This window comes from Callorhinus ursinus, unplaced genomic scaffold, assembly GCF_003265705.2.
Source record: "Callorhinus ursinus isolate GAN/ISIS: 27379988/994484 unplaced genomic scaffold, GSC_fseal_2.0 scaffold53, whole genome shotgun sequence".
Lineage (NCBI taxonomy): Eukaryota > Metazoa > Chordata > Mammalia > Carnivora > Otariidae > Callorhinus > Callorhinus ursinus.
This window is the reverse complement of record NW_027397115.1, coordinates 8063594-8075943: the sequence shown is the minus strand read 5'-3', so window position 1 is coordinate 8075943 and position 12350 is coordinate 8063594. Positions and strand designations below refer to the sequence as shown.

Sequence of the window (12350 nt, the reverse complement as noted above, 5' to 3'; positions counted from 1 at the left end):
GGGCTGACCCTTCACCCGCACATCTCTCATTCTGCAGGCCCCAAGAACGAAGTCCAGAGCCAAGGTTATCGTGGGGGTCACATACCTTAGGGGAGGGGTGAGTACACAGAGCCACAGGCTATTCAAGGCAGCATTATTTGCGATCACAAAAGATTGGAACTGACCTCGAGTCCATCAGCAGGGGACTAGGTCAAGGTACTTTGGCACGAACACATATGACTCGGGTGTCAACGGGGGGGGGGAGTGAGAGGGTTTTGAGTAATAAAAGCTGACGTTTATGAAGGATTTGAGCCTCTCCCACGTGCATTGACTCATTTGATCCTACATCAGTCCCAGAGGAGGGACCATTATCATCACTTTAAAATGAGGAAACAGAGGCACCTGGAGGTCAGGTCCCTGGCCCAAGGCTCTTGGCCATACCCGATGGAGCTGGGGCTTGGTGCAGGCAGGGCACATCAGAACCACCCCGCCTTCTGCCTCCCTGCTCCTCCATGTAGCCAGGGGTCTCTACTCCAGGAGCTCCCCGAAACCTGGGAAAGAAGAGAAACGCTCAGATAACCTCCAGCACTTTCTGGCAGCTCTGGCCCAGGGGAGCAGGTGTAATCAGGGGAGCTTGACTGAAGCCTCCTGCGTCTGCAACACATTCTGGTAACTCAGACGCTGTGGTAGCCAACTGCTCTCTACAGTCAATTACGGCCAGTGGGGCCCACTGATTATCTTTATAGCCTTTCCTGGAGTCATGACAAGGAAAACTAAACGATCCGCAGGACCCCTTTCATCACGGACAGCCGGGTTTCACGGTTGGGGGTGGAGGAAGGAAAGAAAGAAATTACTTTTTTCCCCACTTTGGAGCTAATCAACAGAACTCAAGGCTGGGCGGCCAACGTGTTGGTGTTGAAAAAAGCTGTTCTCAAGCAGAACTAATTGGCAACAGAAATGGAATTCTTTCCCCCCCCCCAAAAAAGTATACACATGCTTTATCCCTGGGAATTTGGGGAATAGGTATTCCAGACATGCTGAGCGCGACTGCCCGCGCACAGCCGTCTGCCTCCCACGGGCAAGGCCAGAAGGCAGCCCGCACGGGCTTCCGCTCGGCCCGCTCGGCCTGTTTTGCAACAGGATGGTCACAAAGGTCAGTGGCCCAGAGCAGCCCAGCCTGAAGTGGACATTTGCTCTCCTGCTGCCCAGCACCACTTCCCTCCTCCTAGAAACAGCAATTGGCTTTGGGATCCCCCATGCCCCGATCCCCAGACACTGGTTTGCGGGGACTTCATCCCCTCTCAGCTCCAGGGATGAGCCCTGGCGGGTATAAGCCAAAGAACGTATTCCAGGGAAATCTGAGGAAGAGACCTACAACCCAACAAGAAACAAGAAGGCACCAAAAAAAGAATATCTAATGAAGCTTCTAGGAAAGAGAGCTCTTGCAATTTTAGAGGTGCAGAGAGATCGAAGTAACCTGCCCAGAGGAGTCACACAGCCTGGTCGTCAGGGATCCAGGATATGAACCGAGGTCTGTAGGATTCAAGACTTTGTGACATTTAACTCCTAGGCTCTACGAAGAGGGGCATGACCTCTGGAGGGAGCCAGACAAACCGGATTCAACCCCGTCTCTGCCATTTACTGCCTGTGGGATTCCAGGCAAGTTACTTAACCTCTCGGGGCACCTGCGCGGCTCTGTCGGTTAAGCGTCCGCCTCTTGGTTTTGGCTCAGGTCGTGATCTTGTGGTTACGGGATCGAGCCCCACATTCGGTGGTGCGCTCAGGGTGAAATCTGCAGATTCTTTCTCCCTCTCCCTCTGCCCCTCCTCTCTCCCTCTCTCTCAAGTAAATAAAATCTTTTTTTAAAAAAAAGTCACTTAACCTCTCTGCTCCTCAGTTTCCACGTCTGCGAAGCGGGGCCTATGAGAGCACCTCCGTTTGTGATCTGAGGATTGAATGGATCAACGGCAGTACACGTAGAGTGTGAGCAATAGTACCTGTCGTGAGTGAGGGTTTGTCCCTACCCACCTCCCCCTCCCCGCCGCCATCACTCCCTGTCCCACACCTGGTGAGAACCAGACTAAGCAAAGGCAGGGGGAGGGGAGGAGGGAGGTATTAGTGCAACCAGGGCAAGGGCTCGAATTCCCTCTCCACGTGTTCCTTCCTGTAGTGTGGTGGTCGGGCTCGGTTCCCCTCCAGGAGCAGCTCTGCCACAAAGGCGGGAGACGTCACGAACCCGCGGCCCGCTCAAGGCTTTTGGCTATACTTAGACCTGGAGATACACAGTAAGTGGCAGCCAGGCCTGTTCATGGAGGTGGTGGTGGAGATCCAGGGGAGATTGCACTCATTCAAGTGGCAGAAAGTAAGCCATCAGACAAATGCCACATGGTCGAGGGTGCGTGTGAATTGGCAGAGCCACAGTGGAAAATAGTTTGGGACGAGATCTCATATGCCCACAACCCTGCAGTCCTGCTTCTGGGTGGACACGGGAGACGCACCCCAGCATGTGTGTACTAGGACAGGTGCAAGGATGCCCAGAGCGGTACTGCTTATGATAGCAAGCGCACAGGAGGGAGACAACCCGGACACCTCTAGACGTGGGAAACGTCGTGGTTCGCCACGCGATGGCGGATAGCAGTAGAAGATGAGGAAGCAAGGAGCCGTGTGCAACCACGGGCATGAATTTTAGTGATAAATGCTTTATGAAAACAAAAGTGGCACAAGACAACATAGATCTTTTTATAAAGTTCAAAATAAGTGAAAGTCGGGCGCCTGGGTGGCTCAGTTGGTTGAGCGACTGCCTTCGGCTCAGGTCATGATCCTGGAGTCCCGGGATCGAGTCCTGCATCGGGCTCCCTGCTCAGCGGGGAGTCTGCTTCTCGCTCTGACTCTCCCCCCTCTCATGCTCTATCTCATTCTCTCTCTCAAATAAATAAATAAAATCTTTAAAAAAAAAAAAAGAAAAAAAAGAAACATAAAAAAAGATGCTTCAGAAATAAAAAGAATTGTAAGGGACTATTAAAAAAAAACAAAAATAAGTAAAAGTCAATAATCTATTGTTTGGGCATAAATATTTTTTTCTTAAAACAAGGGAAGTCGGGATGATGAAAAAGTTCTGCAAGTGGATGGTGAGGACAGTTGCACAACGTTTAGAATGTACTTGATGCCACCGAATTGTATTCTTGAAAATGGGTAAAATGGTAAGTTTTATGTATCTTTTACCACAGTTTCTTAAAGAGCCATAGAAAGGGGTGCCTGGGTGGCTCCATCAGTTAAGTCCCAACTCCTGATTTCGGCCCAGGTCATGATCTCAGGGTCGTGAGATCACGCCCTGTGTTGGGCTCCGTGCTCAGTGGGGAGTCTGGGATTCTCTCTCTGCCCCTCTCCCTCTGCCCTTCTCCCACATGCACGCATGCTCTCTCTCTGTCTCTCTAAACAACAACAACAACAACAACAACAAACCCTAAAAAGAAATAAGCCATGAAAGACAAACACAAAATTCAAGATCATAGCTACTGCGGTGGGAAGGAGCATGTAAGTAGGTAGTTGTCAAAGTTCTGGTTCCTGGGCTGGGGCGTGGCCCTCTGGGGGTTTTTATTTTATAAATAAATGTGCTGAGACTGCTAGATGGAAGGTTGAATGGGGCCGTTCAGGAGTCTCTTTCAGTGTGTCCTGAGGAGGTTGTGATTAATTCACTTCTACCTGAAGTCTATTTTATAAGTCTTGCGGAAGGTCTCTGGACCAGGATTTGGGGACCAGGGATCTAACGAGGACTGCTGGGCAAGTGAGCAAGGCCTTCGGCCATTCCCTCTGCATAGGGGCATAGGACTGGCCAGTCCCTGGTGGGGTGGGGTGGGAGGGCGTCCAGTGGTGCGTTTGCAGGGCACGCGTCTGCCCTCCCCCACATGCTTGCATCTGCAGGGTCTTCCCTCACTCGTTTGGAAGGCAGCGTCGGGCATGCTCCTCAGAGGAGCGTGGTGGAGCAGGTGTGGCGGATCCAGTTCAAGGGACGGCACAGTAACAGCCACCTGGCCATAGCAGAATCCCACAACAGATCCCATAACCTGCCTGACTCACGGTGTATCTGAACTCCCGCATGGGAGATGGTGTTTACTGGCCCTCCAAGCCCACCTGAGACAGAGAAGAGGGGTAAGTGCAGAGCCATGTGAGCAGTCTGGAATCTGGGCCTGGGCTGGTTTGACAGAGCATCTGATGGTGTACGGTTCCACTGCCTCTCACTGTTATGCAGATGAACGGCCACTGCGTGAGTTGGCAAGGGTGTTGAAATGTGGTATTCGTAAATGAAATGTAGTATGTGCCTAGAGATTCCTAGTGACCTTAATGCATGGTTCTCCCAGGAGGTCTGACTGCCTTGTCACTCTTGGCAATATAGCAAGCCAGGTAGTTCTACAAGTTTATTGAATGCCTACTATGGAATATAACACTGAGCAAAACAGGCCAAAAAAAAAAAAATATATATATATATATACACACACACACACACCCTCAGGAAACTCACATTCCAGTAGGGGATATTTAAGAAAAAAATATATAGTACGCGGGATGACGGTAAATGGTAAGAAATGAACCATGTGGAGATCTGGAGAAGGAGTGTTCCAGGCAGAGGGGAAAGCACGTGCAAAGGTCCTGAGGCAGGACTGTGCCTGGCACAATTGAGAAGCAAGTGTGGCAAGGGGGAGAGCAGGGGAGATGAGGTCCAGATCCTACAGGGCCTTGTGGGCATGGTGAGGACTTGGCCTTTTACTCTAGGTGAGGTGGGCCCAGGACTGGAGGGGGCAGGAGCGTGTTCTGAGCAGAGGAGGGACAGGATCTGATTTCATTTTAACAGGACCCTGCTGGCTGCAGAGAACACACCATTAGAGAGGCAAGGGAAGCAGACACCAATGAGGAGACAACTGTAACAACTCAGAGAGAAATGGCCTCCTGGACCAGGGACCAGGGTGAGGGCAGGGGAGGGGACAGGAAGCGGTCAGTTTCCAGTTACAGGTTGAAGGGAAAACCAGTAGAATTTCTTTGTACTGAAAAGTGGAAGCAGCTTGGTTTTACTTGTGTGTCTTGGGGTCAAGAAAATTTGAGACCTGGTTAGAAAGTAGAGATATGGTTATCAAAATAGATCCCTTCTTCCAACCTCCTGGGACTTCTGATATGCAGGCCTTGAATGTTGTAGGTCTCCATGAGCTAACGTGGATGAACACTCAGGATATATTATCAAGTGGAAACAGGAAGATGCAGAATAGAATGTACAGAGTGAGCCCGATTTCGAAAACTAAAACTACAAGAAAAGAAAGATGCAAAAAAGAGTGAATGAATGGTCTGGAAGAATAGATACCTGACTCTTAACAGTGGTTGTCTGAGGTGGGAGCCGCTGAGACTGAAACTCAGAATCACCCTTCCGAGCACACAAAATGAAATAATTATAAAACCTATTTGTAATTATTTTTAAAAGTGCTGTGAGCATGGCTCCATTCTCCATCATAGCCATGCTCCTCTGAGCCAGTGTCCCCACCTGGGCCTCCTCCTTGGCCTCGACTAGAAGAGACGGAACTCAGGAATGAGAAATACTTTCCTCGGCCATTCGCTGGCTTGGGAGAATCTGGAAAGGGCCCACCTGGCTCCCAGGGTTTCTAAAAATAGAAAGTTGTCTTAACTTTCCTATAGGTTTGGCTTAGCTGTTACTTCTACTTGTTCCAATATGCCGTTTCTATTAGAGAGTCGTGCTCTGCACATGAAAATAAACTACGGCAGGAGCAAGGCCTTAAGTGGATGGAATTAACAGGGAGCTGCCCCTAATGGGTCACCAGAAATGTCCCTGCATGCAGAGCCTGGGAAGGCAGTGAGGAAACCCGGGCCACAGCCATCTGCACTGGGGCCCAGATGCGGCCTGTGTAGATGCCACCTCCTACCCAGCCCAGTCTCTGCATCCTTTCCATTGCTCAGAACAGGAGTGAGGAGTTGAGCTGTTGGTGGGTTTTAGGCAAGAGGAGGAAGCTGAAATATTTGTGTCCAGGCTCAGTGCCTAGAGTTTGACTCCCTTTGGGTGAGGGCTAAGGATGGTCCATGCCAGGATTTCTGAGACCCTGGGCACAAGCATATGTGCTGTGGGGCCGTTAGCAGTCAGTGCTCCAGGAGCGAGAGAGCGTGTGCGTCTGTGTGCACGTATGCGTGTGCACGCACACACGTGTACATATGAATATATGCACATAGACGCACAGTTAGGTTTATTATAAACTGTACTGGTGTAAAGGATGTACAGCACACAATTTACAAATAAAAATAAAATTTACAATACCCCCTTGTAAGTTTCATATATATACTCAACTGAGTCACACGGAAGGGGTCTGTTGATTTTTGCCCCCAACCCTTGTATCTGTAGTCAGCCTACGCTTCCGGTGATGAGTGAGGGCAGCCCAAGGCTGGTGGGTATTTTCTTTTACCTTAAGGAGTCAGACAAAAGTGATACAACAAAGGGTAGTTTGTCAATGAAGCGAGCAAGTGCCTTCATTTTGGGGCTATTCACAACGGGACAGCCACAGAGGGGACACACTTCTGTGCGTACTCTGCATCGTTAACTTTTCCTGTCTCCTCCCTCAAGTCTAGTCAGTCAGCAAAACAATAAATCGAGCCCTGAGTCATCCTGTTACCGGTTCCCGTGGTTTAAGGACTCCCATTGGGGCCGATTTCCCAGGCCACCAACCTGGGGTCCCCTCACGTGGACTTGGGGAGAGATGCGCAACAGCGGACAATCGAATGTGCTTCCACTGGACAGCACAGACGAAAGTAACCTCGGGAGCATCCAGAGCAGCAAAATGTCCTCTCAGACATGGAAAGGGATGAGCAGTCAGTACTTATTACCTTTGTAACATCATTGATTTAATTATAAGTCTGTGAAATATAATTTTTAATAATGGCTCTGTTTAGCAACTCGTTCACTACATTTCTGACAGTCTGACCATTGGCTTTCAAGAGCCGGGACCAGCTGGCTCCCGCACACCACAGTGTAGGGACCGTGTGGCAAAGAGTGTCATGGGTTGGGGAGGAAGCTAGTCCCTCCATCTCTGCCCAGAACCCAGAGCAGCTCAGGCACACAGAGGGTGGGGGGTGGGGGTGCTATGAGAATCTCGTGTGGGCAGAGGCAGGAGGGGGCAGGAGAAGACCAACAGGGCAGGAGCCCAGTTGGTGGGCACATGTGAGATACCCCTTCCCTGCTCCCCAGAAAGAACTGGGGGCCCTGGCAGGGGGTTTCTGAGCTTCTGATGCAGAGTAGGTAAGGGCTTCCTAGCCAGCACGCATCTGGGCTAAATCACTCCCCATGAAAGCAGTCCGTTCGGCTCCTCGGAAGCTCACAGGGCCAAAGGCCTGGGATCGCTGATGTCAGTAAGGAGGCCCTCAGTCCCTTCTTCGAGCCCACCTTCATGCCCACCTCCTCTGGCGCCTTCCCTGGCGGCAGGGCTCGTGGGAGATCTTTATCTTCTCTAAGCTTATTGAGAACTTACGTGCCCTCCAAGCAGGCTCTCGGAATTTTAAAAGTTGCAAAGAGATTTCAGAGATTTCCTGAAATAATCCCTTCATTTTATAGATGAGGGAACAGAGACCCAGAGATGGGAGGTGACTTGGTCAAGGTTACAAGAAAAATCAAGGGGAGAAGTGGGTAGGATGACCAGTCGTCCCGGTGTGCCCGGGACTGGGTGGTGCCAGGACCCCCACTCAGGTCTTGACTCAAGCCCAAGGCAGAGGGCCTGAGCCAATCCCCAGAAGGAAGGGAGGCCTGAGTCAGTACAGAGCTGCTACAGGGTGGAATTTTCCAAGAGGAGAGAAAAGAGGAGGCCACATTCTGGGTGCCGGGATCTCCAACCCTGCCCAGATGCCTAGCACCAAGGGATTTCCCACCTGCCTCGGCCCTGCTGTGTTTTTCCCGGGCCCTCAAATGTAACGTGCATCCTCCTCCTCAGTGCCGGGCAGACACTCACGGACTCGATCAGCAGCTTATCTCTGGCGCAGCCAAAGCTGTGAGGCTGTATATGCAAATAGCCTCCGATAATATTAATGCATGATTCCCCCCCGGGGGAGACGTGTGCAAAGCTCTGTATGTGTTTCACAATTCTGTTGCATCCAGAGGAGCGGTGGGGGCCCAGAATGATTTGAAGCAGATTTTTGGAAAAGCAAAATAAAATTGGAACAAAACCTAGTAGAGGCATGTGCCACTCTCCCCACGCCCAGCTCTCTCCACCCCTGCCTAATGTTCACTCTCTTCTCCCGTCCCCAGGAGCCTCCTACAGCAGGGTGGTGAGCCCAGCACGAGGCACTGGGCACTCCATTCCAGCCAGGAGCCCCTGCCCGGGACACGTGCCCCCGCCTGTCCAGAGCTGAAGGCTGCCCAGCCTGTGGCTGCCTCTCTCTGACCTCTCTGCCTGCCTCCCACAGGTAATCCTCCCCCCGACACCCTCCTGCACCCCTGCTTCCTGGGGAGATCACGGCATCAGAACAGAATACAGACTCCTGGAAGTGGACAGTTTAGGGCAAGTCCATCAGAAAGGCAGAGATCGGACTCTGATCTCTGCCACTGACCAGCTGTGTGACCCTGGGCGAGTCACTTCACTTCTCTGAGCCTCTGTTTGCTCAGTGTACCAGGAGGGTAATACTTGCCCCACCGGTGGCTCGTGGGGATTCCCTTGGCTAGAGCTTCATAAATGCCTCGCACAGCTTCTGGCATATGGCAGATACACAAGAAACCCAGTCACAGTAAAAGACCCTTAAAGAGCAGTTGTTCCAGCCACTCCCACTCCATTGCAGAGATGGACAAACGGAGGCCCAGGGAGGGGAGAGAACTCGCCCAAGGCCACACAGCAAGCCCCTGCAGTCCCATCTGGCCCCCTCGCTGGCTCCCCTCTCGGGGCGAGCTCCAGGGTGGAGTATGTGCAAGGGCTGGCTTCCTCACACCTCACCTCCCTCTAGCGTCTGGTCCCCACACCAGCCTCACTCACCAGCGAGCAGGTACCGGCGTTCAGGCCGGAGCACACCTCCTCCTCCAGGCAGCCTGGCTTTCTCGGTCGCCGAGGTGAGCGGAGGCTCCCATCCGCGGCAGGAGTCGAGCTGGGACTCCGGGAAGCCCGTCCAGACTAGCCAGTCGGGAGGTTGCTCACAAGGAGCCCACTGTCCCCCGGCCTTCCTTGCGGTGCCGAGGGCTGGGGGACAGCGCACTGCCGGGCTCTGATAGTGCAGCCGGCCTCTTATCTGGCCTGTGTCCGGGTGCAGGCGGCCGTGGAGCCGGGGTTCCAGGAAGCCCGCCTGGGGCCCCCCCGGCCGGCCCACTCTCCCCGGATGCTGCCTGCTTCTCTGGACGCGGCCGATTGCCCGTCAGTGTCACTGAGCTCTGCCAGGGAGAATTCCATGCTGGCCCCCAGCAGGCGGGGCCCCCACCCCTTCACGTCCCACCCCCCACTCCCATCTTGGCAAGGGGACGGGAAAAGGCAGCTAATTTCAAGTCCGCACAGCGCTTGTGGTCGTGTCCTGAACTCTCTACGATTAATCACGGAGCATCTGATTTCTGCTTCGCCTCAGAGGGGGGTGTGGGGACGCCTGGAAGTTTCTGTTTACTCCATTCTGCGCCGGGCTGTGTGCTAATCACAAACAGACAGGGACACAGCCTTGCCCTCCCCCCTCCGCCCCCACGTCCTCTCTTACCTTGCCACTTTCATGTCCCCTCCTGGCTCCTTCCCCTTCTCCTCCTTTCTTCCCTCTCGCCCTACGTCTGTCTGGATCTGATCCTCCACACACCTCTTCCTATGGTCCTGGTTCCCCCCCCCCCCCCCCCGAGCCCCCGTTGTCCCCTCTGCACCTCCCACTTCTCCTGGGGTGCGGATTAGCTTGGCATTTTCCCTTTACATCTTTAGCGTTAGTGGTCAGCTTCTTTTACTGCTTTGTTCCTTTTTTTACAACCTAATGTTCTCAGGCTTTCCCCACAACTCCCCCACCGCCCCTATTACATTTGTCTGTGCGACTCCTACAAACTTGACGGTGTCTCAGTAAGGGGGTGGGGTCCAGGCACTACATGCGAATGGCTCCCTTTGTCACCTTGGCACATCAGCTTTCGGATTCTGCTCAGGGATGGCCCTGGGAACAAAGCCCCCATTGACCAGCACCACAGAGAGGCCTGGCCCTGTGGAGCCAACCAGCCTGTAACACCTAGAGATGAATTTCTCTCTCCCTTGGCTCCCTTCCACCCCGCAGCCACTGCAGACAAGAAACCAGGAGTAAACAGCCCCAAAGAATAGCAACTGACACTGAGCAACACACATACTCTGACGGGTAATTTGGCAAGACCTTTGGAAACCAGAAATGAGCATATACGCCACCCACCCAGGACATAACTTATGCGTGTGCCTGAGGAGGCATGTACACAGAGGTTTGCTAAAAAAAAAAAAAAAAAAAAAAAAATTTATCATAGGAAACATTGAAAATAATGTAAACATCCATCAAACAATGACTGATTACACAGAATGCGGAAGGGTCATGCTGTGGCTTACCAGGTAGCAGTTTAAAAAGAATGAGCTGAGTCGGTAGGTAACAAAAGCTGTGGGTCTCCAAGACATATTATTGAGTGAGAAGGGGGTCAAAATGATACATTTGATATAATCCTGATTAACCCTCCCGTGTACACACACAAAGAATGAGATACTGTAGAAACACGTGTCAAGCCTGAAAAAGATGACCCAAACTGGGTCATTAGCTCTGGGCAAAAGGGAGGCAAAATGGTTTAAGGATGGTGCTCTTACCTGTAACAGTTTCATTTTGAAAAGTGAAAATGGGGGCGCCTGGGTGGCTCAGTCGGTTTAGCGGCTGCCTTCGGCTCAGGTCATGATCCCAGGGTCCTGGGATGGAGCCCCACATCGGGCTCCCTGCTCCACGGGAAGCCTGCTTCTCCCTCTCCCTCTCCCCCTGCTTGTGTTCCCGCTCTCGCTGTGTCTCTCTCTGTCAAATAAATAAATAAAATCTTAAAAAAAAAAAAAAAGAAAAGTGAAAATGGATTCATCTATTACCTGTGTCCTAAGCAGCTTCCTCCTCCTCCGCACCTGGGTGCAGAGAAAATTTCATCCTAGCACGTGCCCCCTTGGACTAACTCCGAGAATTCTCCAGTACATCCACAGAGAACGCAATAGCCGTGCTGAGGAGTGAACCCAGCAATTCTGCAGACACTCAGGTGTGATCACCTCCAGTTAGATGTGGGACCCCTGAGCCAGCAGTGACTTGTCACAGAGTGAATTCCTCAAGAGCAGGAGAGCTGTCTCAGTGACTCCCTCGGGGGCTTAGGTCTCCTGAAAACGAGGACAGCAGGTATATATTAGAAAAAGTATTAAAAAGTGCCGACTTGGTTTCAGGAAACGTCACTTACTGTAACTTAGGAAAACATGAAAACCATTTTGAAACACTCGCCAGTGTTGAATGTGAACAAGTCCAGGCCTTACGGAGAGAGCGCCACTGAGCAGTTTAGACAGTCCCCTTCCCCATCACTGAGGACACGAGGGACCACATCTCAGAGACACGACAGGCATGCGGTGCCCCTCTCGTGCTACTGATGGAATTCTTCACCTGTCACACGCCTAGGGGCTTCGGGAGCTGAGTGAGGGGAGCTACGGAACAGAAGACAGGTTCCATCGTCCAGCGTGCCCCACGGCCTCAGACGTGGGCTTTCCAGAGCACGTGGCCCAGGGAGACGGTGCACGGGGCTCCCGCTGGGGCGGAGCCCAAGATGGCTGTAGGGGCTGGGCCGGACAGAACGCTGAAGCTCCTGTGAGGAAGGCTCAGCTTTGTGCCCGCCTGACTTGACTGCCTCTCCAACATTTACTAATCTCTCTTTTTAATGAGGAAAAAGCAGGCCTCAGGCTTCGGTCGCTCAGCAACCAACGGCGTCTAGCTAGAACAGTGTTTGGCAAGTGACGATGCTTTTCCGTGGACAGTTTCCTATTTTGAATCTTTTAAAGTTTAATAATGAGTCCACCAGGTAAGGGGAGAGTGCACAAAATCCTAGGAGGACGTGGAGTAGAGTTCACAGCAACGTATTCATATTCACACTGGTTCATTCGTTGGGACAGATGTACCACAGTAATGCAGGAGGTCGCGTGTAGGGTGCAAAAGACTTCCCTGTACTTTTCTCTCTGGCTTTTTCCTGAATCTAAAACTAGGCTAAATGTTAAAGTTTACTTAAATATTTTTTTAAGATCTTACTTATTTATTGGTCAGGGAGAGAATGTGAGTGAGCACAAATGGGGAGCGGCAGGGAGAGGGAGAAGCAGACTCCCCGCAGAGCAGGGAGCCCAACGCGGGACTCGATCCCAGGACCCTGGGATCATGAC

At 52.1% G+C, this 12350-nt stretch overlaps 1 protein-coding gene and 1 long non-coding RNA gene across 5 annotated transcripts in view; one reads left to right on the top strand and one right to left on the bottom strand.

Annotated features, from left to right (window-relative positions):
- Positions 1-9344, bottom strand: part of RIPOR3 (RIPOR family member 3) — a 73109-nt gene extending 63765 nt beyond the window's left edge. For 2 of the 4 annotated variants that reach the window (XM_025853320.2, XM_025853321.2), the window contains exon 1: positions 8982-9344. The gene's annotated coding sequence lies outside the window, so the exon portion shown is untranslated. The remainder of the gene's footprint in view (positions 1-8981) is intronic. The other 2 variants (XM_025853315.2, XM_025853317.2) reach the window with 1 other exon arrangement.
- On the top strand, positions 1141-8447 carry LOC141371001 (uncharacterized). The gene is made up of 4 exons (XR_012375585.1): positions 1141-1962; positions 2150-2264; positions 3071-3179; positions 8264-8447. It is a non-coding gene; the product is annotated as an uncharacterized lncRNA (long non-coding RNA).
- Positions 9345-12350: the final 3006 nt, after the last annotated feature.